We start from the raw sequence: 9,116 nt of genomic DNA, 5'->3' as shown, positions 1-9,116 counted from the left end.
CCTGGAAAAATCATGGAGCAGGTCCTCAAGGAATTCATTTTGAAGCATTTGGAGGAGAGGAAGGTGATCAGGAACAGTCAACATGGATTCATGAAGGGCAAGTCATGTCTGACCAACCTGATTGCCTTCTATGATGAGATAACTGGTTCTGTGGATATGGGGAAAGCGATAGACATGATATACCTTGATTTTAGCAAAACTTTTGATACAGTTTCCCACAGTATTCTGACCAGCAAGTTAAAAAAGTGTGGATTGGATGAATGGCCTATAAGGTGGATAGAAAGCTAGCTAGATTGTCGGGCTCAAAGGGTAGTGATACCTCAATGTCTAGTTGGCAGCTGGTATCAAGCGGAGTGCCCCAGGGGTCGGGCTTGGGGCCAGTTTTGTTCAACATCTTCATTATTGCTTTGGATGATGGGATGGATTGCACCTTCAGCACGTTCACAGATGACACTAAGATGGGGGAGAGGTAGATATGCTGGAGGGTAGGGATAGAGTCCAGAGTGACCTAGACAAATTGGAGGGTTGGGCCAAAAGAAATCTGATGAGGTTCAACAAGGACAAGTTCAGAGTCCTGCGTTTAGGACAGAAGAATTCCATGCACTGCTAAAGGCTGGGGTCCAACTGAATAAGTGCTGGTACTGCAGAAAAGGACCTGGAGATTACAATGTACGAGAAGCTAGATATGAATCAACAGTGTGCCCTTGTTGCCAAGAAGGCTAACGGCATATTGGACTACATTAGTAGGAGCATTGCCAGCAGATGGAGGGAAGTGATAATTCCCCTCTATTCAGCACTGGTGAAGCCACATCTGGAGTACTGCATCCAGTTTTGGGCCCCTCACTACAGAAAGGATGTGGACAAATTGGAGAGAGTCCAGTGGAGGAAAATGGAAATGATTAGAAGGCTGAGGCACATGGCTTATGAGGAGACGCTGAGGGAACTGGGCTTATTTAGTCTGCAGAAGAGAAGAGTGAAGGTGGATTTGATAGCAGCCTTCAACTACTTGAAGGGGGTTCCAAAGAGGATGGAGCTCAGCTGTTCTCAGTGGTGGCAGATGACAGAACAAGGAGCAATGGTCTCAAGTTGCAGTGGGAAAGGTCTAGGTTGGATATTAGGAAAAACTATTTCACTCGAAGGGTGATGAAGCACTGGAATGGGTTACCTAGGGAGGTGGTGGCATCAACATCTTTAGAGGTTTTTAAGGCCCAGCTTGACAAAGCCCTGGCTGGGATGATTTAGCTGGGGTTGGTCCTGCTTTGAGCTGGGGGTTGGACTAGATGACCTCCTGAGGTCTCTTCCAACCCTGATCTTCTATGATAAGAAGCTGAGGAGGAGGAATAACAGGTGAGGGGGTGGATGAGCAGGAAGAGGGGCATTGGGAGAAAGTTGCTAATGTTGGTTGGATGTATTCCTAGACATAATGACACAATCCTTAATTAAAGATTCATTTTAATTCCCGGAGATGCCAGGACAATATGTACATGCATATGGGCTGGACGAGCACAGTGTGGGACTGTATGCACATATATATATATATATATATGGCTTGAGGAGCAGACTAGGAAGGTGGAGGGAACAGAAGAGCAGATCAACCCTGAGGAGCAGACTAGGAAGGTGGAGGGAACAGAAGAGCAGATCAACCCTGGGTGCAGAAAGATGGACAACAGCTGCCTCTGCACCTGATGGGGGCTGGCAAGCAGATCAGTGGATTAACCCTGGATTCTAAAATGATGCGAACACAGTTTGCCTTTGGTTATGCTTGCAGTTAAACCATGTTCAGCAACGTTTCAGATGGCACAGTGCTCCAAGTTCAGTGCTGTGGAGGCTCACCAGTTACAGTCGGCCTAGTTGTGGTGTCACACTGCTCCATCATCACGTTTCAGCTGACCCATATGAGGAACAATCTGTGTGCATAATCCCTGTGGTCACGTATGCCATGTTATACTAAAGACCTGTTAGGGAGCAGAGCTGGCACAGAGCAAAGCATCTATTTATTGTGCTCTTATCTATTCCTTTCTCATGAGCTATGCACAGATCTTTGTAGATTTGAAACATGCCTTTACTGATAGTCACACAATCTTTAATAACAATGCATAATCAGAATCTTATGCAATACAGTTATTTATTACTATTCACAATATTCTTCACATGCTCTTCTCTGCAGAAATAGTAGTTTTATTATTCCTGAACAAAAACTTCCATTTTCACAACTTCAGACCAAAAGGGTAAAACAAAAATTAATGAAATAGAAAATAAATAAGTTTGACTTCCACAATGTTATACAATGTTACTTGAAAGAGATTTAATAACCTTATTCTTAAGGCTGTAAATGCCCAATTCAACTTTATTCTTTACATTCCAGTAACATCTATAAGGTGCTAGTATGACCGGGGTTCCAGGGGAGCCACACTGAGGTCACTTAATTAGGGTAAACTGCAAAGAATGGGGCAGACAATCCCCAAAGCTAGTGGATATTCCAATACATAGATTTACCAAGCCAGCACAAAGAGCTTCTATAATACCTTACTAGATACCCAGAAGCCAACAACACAGTTCCCTTAAAGCAACCCAGCCTCAGGCCTCTACCTAGACACCCAAGTCAAATATGATGAGGATTACTGAATATCTTATTCATCATAAGAAAGTTCTACCAATCCCAAAGGATCGGACACATTACCTCCCACATTAAGAAATATTCCAGATCTTACCCAAATACACACTTACAGCCAATCCTTATTAACTAATCTAAAATTTATTAAAAAGGAAAAGAGAGAGAGTTGGTTAAAAGATCAGTATACATACAAACATGAGTACAGTTCTGAGATCAGATTCATAGTAGAGATGATGAGCTTTGTAGTTGCAAAGAGTTATTTCAGAAATAGTCTATACATTATAGTCCAATGTTCATATTTCGGGTGATCCAGATGGAACTGGAGATCTCAGTCTTACAACTCAAGCTTCCCCTGGATAAAGCATCAAGCAGATCTGAGATAAAAAGGATCAAGACCCAAGGCTTCTTTATACAGTTCCAGGCCTTCTCTTGACAGCTCAGAGTCCTTAGGCGAACAATAGGCAATCATGAAGACTTTGAAATAGACCTGTTTCCTAAGCATCACTGGTAATTAGTTATAGGGATTAACGTAAGACAATTGCCTGTTTTCCACCATTCGGAAGTGACTGCTATACATTTCAAAGAAAGATGAATACAGTGATATCACTATTTATAGTTCATTTAAATATTAAGATTTCCTTTTGATTTCTGAATTAACAGGATACAGCATAGGCAGGGACTGTTTGATTACATTGTTAACCTCTAACAATATATATGTAAACATACAAAACACAAACATTATCTACCAATATGTCCCTAAAGGTTGAATTTGGGTCATTTATCCTGCAGGATGCTTAACCCTTTCTGGCCACTTGTCATAGCTAGGCTTTGTCCACACCCACATACAAATACACAGTCCTTGTCCCAAGCCATTAAGAATCTAACTAAATAAAGCTTTCTAAAAAGTTTCTCAACAGCTTGTGCAATTTTTCATTTTCCAGCTTCATGCTGTAATGAGTGTTTTTAATAATTACGGCTATTTCTTATATAGATCAGTAGATTTCAAAGCACTTCACCTTTTAATGTATTTAGCCTTACCACACCTGTATGAGGTATGGAAGCATTATTATTCCCATTTTAATGGTGGGGAAACTGAAGCAGAGAGGCTAAGTGACTTGCCTAAGGAACGCCAGATGTGCATGATGGAGCTGGGAACTGAACACTAGTCTCCTGTACCCAAGTTAGTGCCCTAACTAGCAGACCATGGTTCCCGTCAAAGGGCAAACCACACACATAGGGAACTTTTTCAGAAAGATGACCACTCTTATTTTGGTTTCACATAGCTAAATTGCCAAGAATGTCTTGTAGATTCATGGATCCAATAAGAGACACAACAGGGGACAGATTAACGTGTCTGCCCTCTGACTTCAATGGAGCTCCTAATACAAGTACTAGATTTGGCAGCAAGCGTTCCCGGAAGACATATGCCAGATATTAATCATGTTGCTTAGTGCACTGCTGGCACATGCTCAGCTACTATGGTGATGAGGCTGGTGTAAGAACCTGAATAAAATAGAATAGGATTGGGCAAATAGGTTGTAAATTGATTGGGACAGGGACTTATCAGTATTCAAAGCACCATGGACATGTAAGGTGTTCTATAAGTAAATAATAAAAAAGAGAGTTGTCCTCATTCTTTCCCTTTGCACTTATATACTTCTGATATTAGGCTCCGTTCTGGATTCTAAATTGAAATGAAAATGTAGATGCAAAAACTGAACAATTGTCCTTATGTTAAAAAAAATGTAGATTTAATTTATAAACTGCACAAGATATTTTAATACAGTTTCAATTTTTCTGCCTCTTATCTCCATCTTCAGCAGTATACTTTCAATAACCAGTATAAAAGTGCTTCTATATCTTTGACACACTTTGGTGTTAGGATAGTTCCTAACTATGTGTATATACAGCAGCTAGCATAGTATGACCTTGTCCTTGATTATGGATTTTAGACATTACTGTAATACAAATGACTAAATAAGTATTTAAAGCAGGCCTGGTAAATAATTCAAATCAGATAGAAATTATAATTTGTCACTGCATAGGACACAGCTGATACAAAAGTACTTTGGATACTGATTTTGAAAGAAGATTTAAACCAGAGGAGCTGCCAGTATGGGGCTGCACAGCAGCTCCATAGTCTGCTCCTTTCGCCACTGCAGTTCCCAGGAGAGCCCTGCAGTTGAGGGCTCCCCCGGGAACCACAGCGGTGAAAGGAGCAGAACGTGCAGCTCCTCTGGCATGGCTGTACTGCCCCTCGCCCTTCCACGCAGCTGCGTGCCTGTGTCTCCTGTCTGGGGTCTGTACAGCAGCTCCACTGGAGGACAGGGCTGGGGGTGATACAGCTGTGCAGGAGGAGCTGAAAAAGATGATGCAGTGCATATAATGCACTTGGACTTTCAGAAAGCCTTTGACAAGATTCCTCACCAAAGGCTTGTAAGCAAAGTAAGCAGCCATGGAATAAGAGGGAAGGTCCTCTTGTGGATCAGTAACTGTTTAAAAGCTAGGAAACAAAGAGTAGGAATAAATGGTCAGTTTTCACAATGGAGAGGTAAATAGCGGTGTCCTCCAAGGACCTGTACTTGGACCTATGCTGTTCAACATATTCATAAATGATCCTGGGAAAGGGAGTGACCAGTGAGGTGGCAAAGTATGCAGACAAAACAAAATTACTCAAGACAGTTAAGTCCAAATATGTCTGCACAGAGTTACAAAGGGATCTCAAAAAACTAGGTGACTGGGCAACAAAAAGGCAGATGAAATTCAATGTTGATAAATGCAAAGTAATGCAAGCTGGAAAACATAATCCCAACTATACAAAGAAAATGTTGGGGGTCTAAATTAGCTGTTACCACTCAAGGAAGAGATCTTGGAATTATCATGGATCGTTCTCTGAAAATATCCACTCAATGTGCAGCAGCAATCTAAAAAGCTAACAGAATGTCAGGAACCATTATGAAAGGAATAAATGATAAGTCAGAAAATATCATAATGCCACTATATAAATACATAGTAAGCCCAAACCTTGACTACTGTGTGCAGTTCTGGTCGCTCCATCTCAAAAAATATATATTAGAATTGGAAAAGATGCAGGAAAGGGCAACAAAAACGATTATGGGCATGAAACAAGCTTCCATATGAGGAGTGATTAAAAAGACTGGTGCTGTTCATCTTAGAAAAGAGACGACGAAGAGGAAATACAATAGAAGTCTATAAAATTAGGAATGGTGTGGAGAAAGTTAATATGGAAGTGTTATTTACACCTTCACATAATACAAGAACTAAGGATCACCTAATGAAATTAATAGGCAACAGATTTAAAACAAACATAAGGAAATATTTCTTCACAAAACACATAGTTAACCTGTGGAACTTGGTTATGAGGCAATGTTGTGTAGGCCAAAAGTATAATGGGTAAAAAAAAAAAAAAATTAAATACATTCATGGAAGTTGGTCCATCAGTGGCTATTAGCCAAGCTGGTTGCAGGTTCTCCTAAACCTCAAACTTCCAGAAGGTGGGTTTGGACAAGAGGGATGGATCACTCAAAATTTTTCTGTTCTGTTTATTCCATTTGAATCACCTGGCACCGGACACTGCCAGAAGACTGGATACTAGGCTAGCTGGACTATTGATCTCACCCGTCATTTATACCTTGGTATTTCACCTTTGGCATTTACTCTGCTGAGCTCAAAGAGTGGCAGAAAAGAGGCATGACACTGAGGCATTTATGGTCTCAGTCCCACTCTTAGACTAGCCCAGAAACTGACCTCTCCCCAGAGACAGACTGCAACCCCCATACACAGTCCTCCACCACAAGCCCAGCCTCCCAGGAACGGCGAGTTATATAGGCCTGTGGTGCCCATGCTTCAGAAATATTCAGGGCCTGGCTCCACCAACTGCCCCCGTGCGCTTCCCCCAGATCATCTCCCAGCCCCGCCTGCCGCCCCCAGGTGATTTAAAAGGGCCCAGGGGCCACCACCACCAGCGCAGTGGGGCCAAGGCGGCTTCCTGCCCACCCTCACTCCGCATCACTCCTGGAAGCGGCCATACGTCCCTGCGGTCCTAGGGTGGGGGTGTCTCTGCATGCTGCCTCCGCACCCCTCCCACACCCCAATTCTCTCCCAGAGCCTTAGGCAGATGGGAGGGAGGGGGCAGGACTGGGGCCCATTCTGGGCACCACCAAAAAATATACAAGCCTGCCACCACTGCCAGGAACCCCTCAGCACTGAACACCATTCCACAAGACATGGCCACCCTGACTCTTCCAGCCCCTGCAACCCCCCACAAACTCCACACCCTATTCCTTGCACACAGCCCATACCCACTCCCCATTCCTACCCCACACTCTGCCCACTGCCCGTACTCCTCAGCCCCATTCCTCACACACACCCTGCCCATACCCCTCCTCAGCCCCACTCCTCGCACACACCCTGCCCACTGCCCATACCCCTCCTCAGCCCCACTCCTCGCACACACCCTGCCCACTGCCCATACCCCTCCTCAGCCCTATTCCTCGCACACACCCTGCCCACACCCCTCCTCAGCCCCACTCCTCGCACACACCCTGCCCATACCCCTCCTCAGCCCCACTCCTCGCACACACCCTGCCCACTGCCCATACCCCTCCTCAGCCCTATTCCTCGCACACACCCTGCCCACTGCCCATACCCTTCCTCAGCCCCACTCCTCACACACACCCTGCCCACTGCTCATACCCCTCTTCAGCCCCACTCCTCGCACACACCCTGCCCATACCCCTCCTCAGCCCCACTCCTCGCACACACCCTGCCCACTGCCCATACCCCTCCTCAGCCCCACTCCTCGCACACACCCTGCCCACTGCCCATACCCCTCCTCAGCCCTATTCCTCGCACACACCCTGCCCACTGCCCATACCCCTCCTCAGCCCCATTCCTCACACACACCCTGCCCATACCCCTCCTCAGCCCCACTCCTCGCACACACCCTGCCCACTGCCCATACCCCTCCTCAGCCCCACTCCTCGCACACACCCTGCCCACTGCCCATACCCCTCCTCAGCCCCACTCCTCGCACACACCCTGCCCACTGCCCATACCCCTCTTCAGCCTCAGTCCTCACACACACCCTGCCCACTGCCCATACCCCTCCTCAGCCCTATTCCTTGCACACACCCTGCCCACTGCCCATACCCCTCCTCAGCCCCACTCCTTGCACACACCCTGCCCACTGCCCATACCCCTCCTCAGCCCCACTCCTCGCACACACCCTGCCCACTGCCCATACCCCTCCTCAGCCCCACTCCTCGCACACACCCTGCCCACACCCCTCCTCAGCCCCACTCCTCGCACACACCCTGCCCACTGCCCATACCCTTCCTCAGCCCCACTCCTCACACACACCCTGCCCATACCCCTCCTCAGCCCCACTCCTCGCACACACCCTGCCCACTGCCCATACCCCTCTTCAGCCCCACTCCTCGCACACACCCTGCCCATACCCCTCCTCAGCCCCACTCCTCGCACACACCCTGCCCACTGCCCATACCCCTCCTCAGCCCCACTCCTCGCACACACCCTGCCCACTGCCCATACCCCTCCTCAGCCCTATTCCTCGCACACACCCTGCCCACTGCCCATACCCCTCCTCAGCCCCATTCCTCACACACACCCTGCCCATACCCCTCCTCAGCCCCACTCCTCGCACACACCCTGCCCACTGCCCATACCCCTCCTCAGCCCCACTCCTCGCACACACCCTGCCCACTGCCCATACCCCTCCTCAGCCCCACTCCTCGCACACACCCTGCCCACTGCCCATACCCCTCTTCAGCCTCAGTCCTCACACACACCCTGCCCACTGCCCATACCCCTCCTCAGCCCTATTCCTTGCACACACCCTGCCCACTGCCCATACCCCTCCTCAGCCCCACTCCTTGCACACACCCTGCCCACTGCCCATACCCCTCCTCAGCCCCACTCCTCGCACACACCCTGCCCACTGCCCATACCCCTCCTCAGCCCCACTCCTCGCACACACCCTGCCCACACCCCTCCTCAGCCCCACTCCTCGCACACACCCTGCCCACTGCCCATACCCTTCCTCAGCCCCACTCCTCACACACACCCTGCCCATACCCCTCCTCAGCCCCACTCCTTGCACACACCCTGCCCACTGCCCATACCCCTCTTCAGCCCCACTCCTCGCACACACCCTGCCCACTGCCCATACCCCTCTTCAGCCCCACTCCTCGCACACACCCTGCCCACTGCCCATACCCCTCCTCAGCCCCACTCCTCACACACACCCTGCCCATACCCCTCCTCAGCCCCACTCCTCGCACACACCCTGCCCACTGCCCATACCCCTCCTCAGCCCCACTCCTCACACACACCCTGCCCATACCCCTCCTCAGCCCCACTCCTCGCACACACCCTGCCCATATCCCTCTTCAGCCTCAGTCCTCACACACACCCTGCCCACTGCCCATACCCCTCTTCAGCCCCACTCCTCGCACACACC

The 9,116-nt window shown here is 48.3% G+C and overlaps 1 protein-coding gene across 1 annotated transcript in view; it reads left to right on the top strand.

Moving 5' to 3' along the window:
* ZFAND1 (zinc finger AN1-type containing 1) overlaps positions 1–9,116 on the top strand; it is a 29,500-nt gene that overhangs the window by 975 nt on the left and 19,409 nt on the right. The window lies entirely within an intron of this gene.

This window comes from Gopherus evgoodei, chromosome 2, assembly GCF_007399415.2.
Source record: "Gopherus evgoodei ecotype Sinaloan lineage chromosome 2, rGopEvg1_v1.p, whole genome shotgun sequence".
In the NCBI taxonomy this organism is placed as follows: Eukaryota; Metazoa; Chordata; order Testudines; family Testudinidae; genus Gopherus; species Gopherus evgoodei.
The sequence above is the reverse complement of the archived record's forward strand: the minus strand, read 5'-3'. Positions and strand labels throughout refer to the sequence as shown.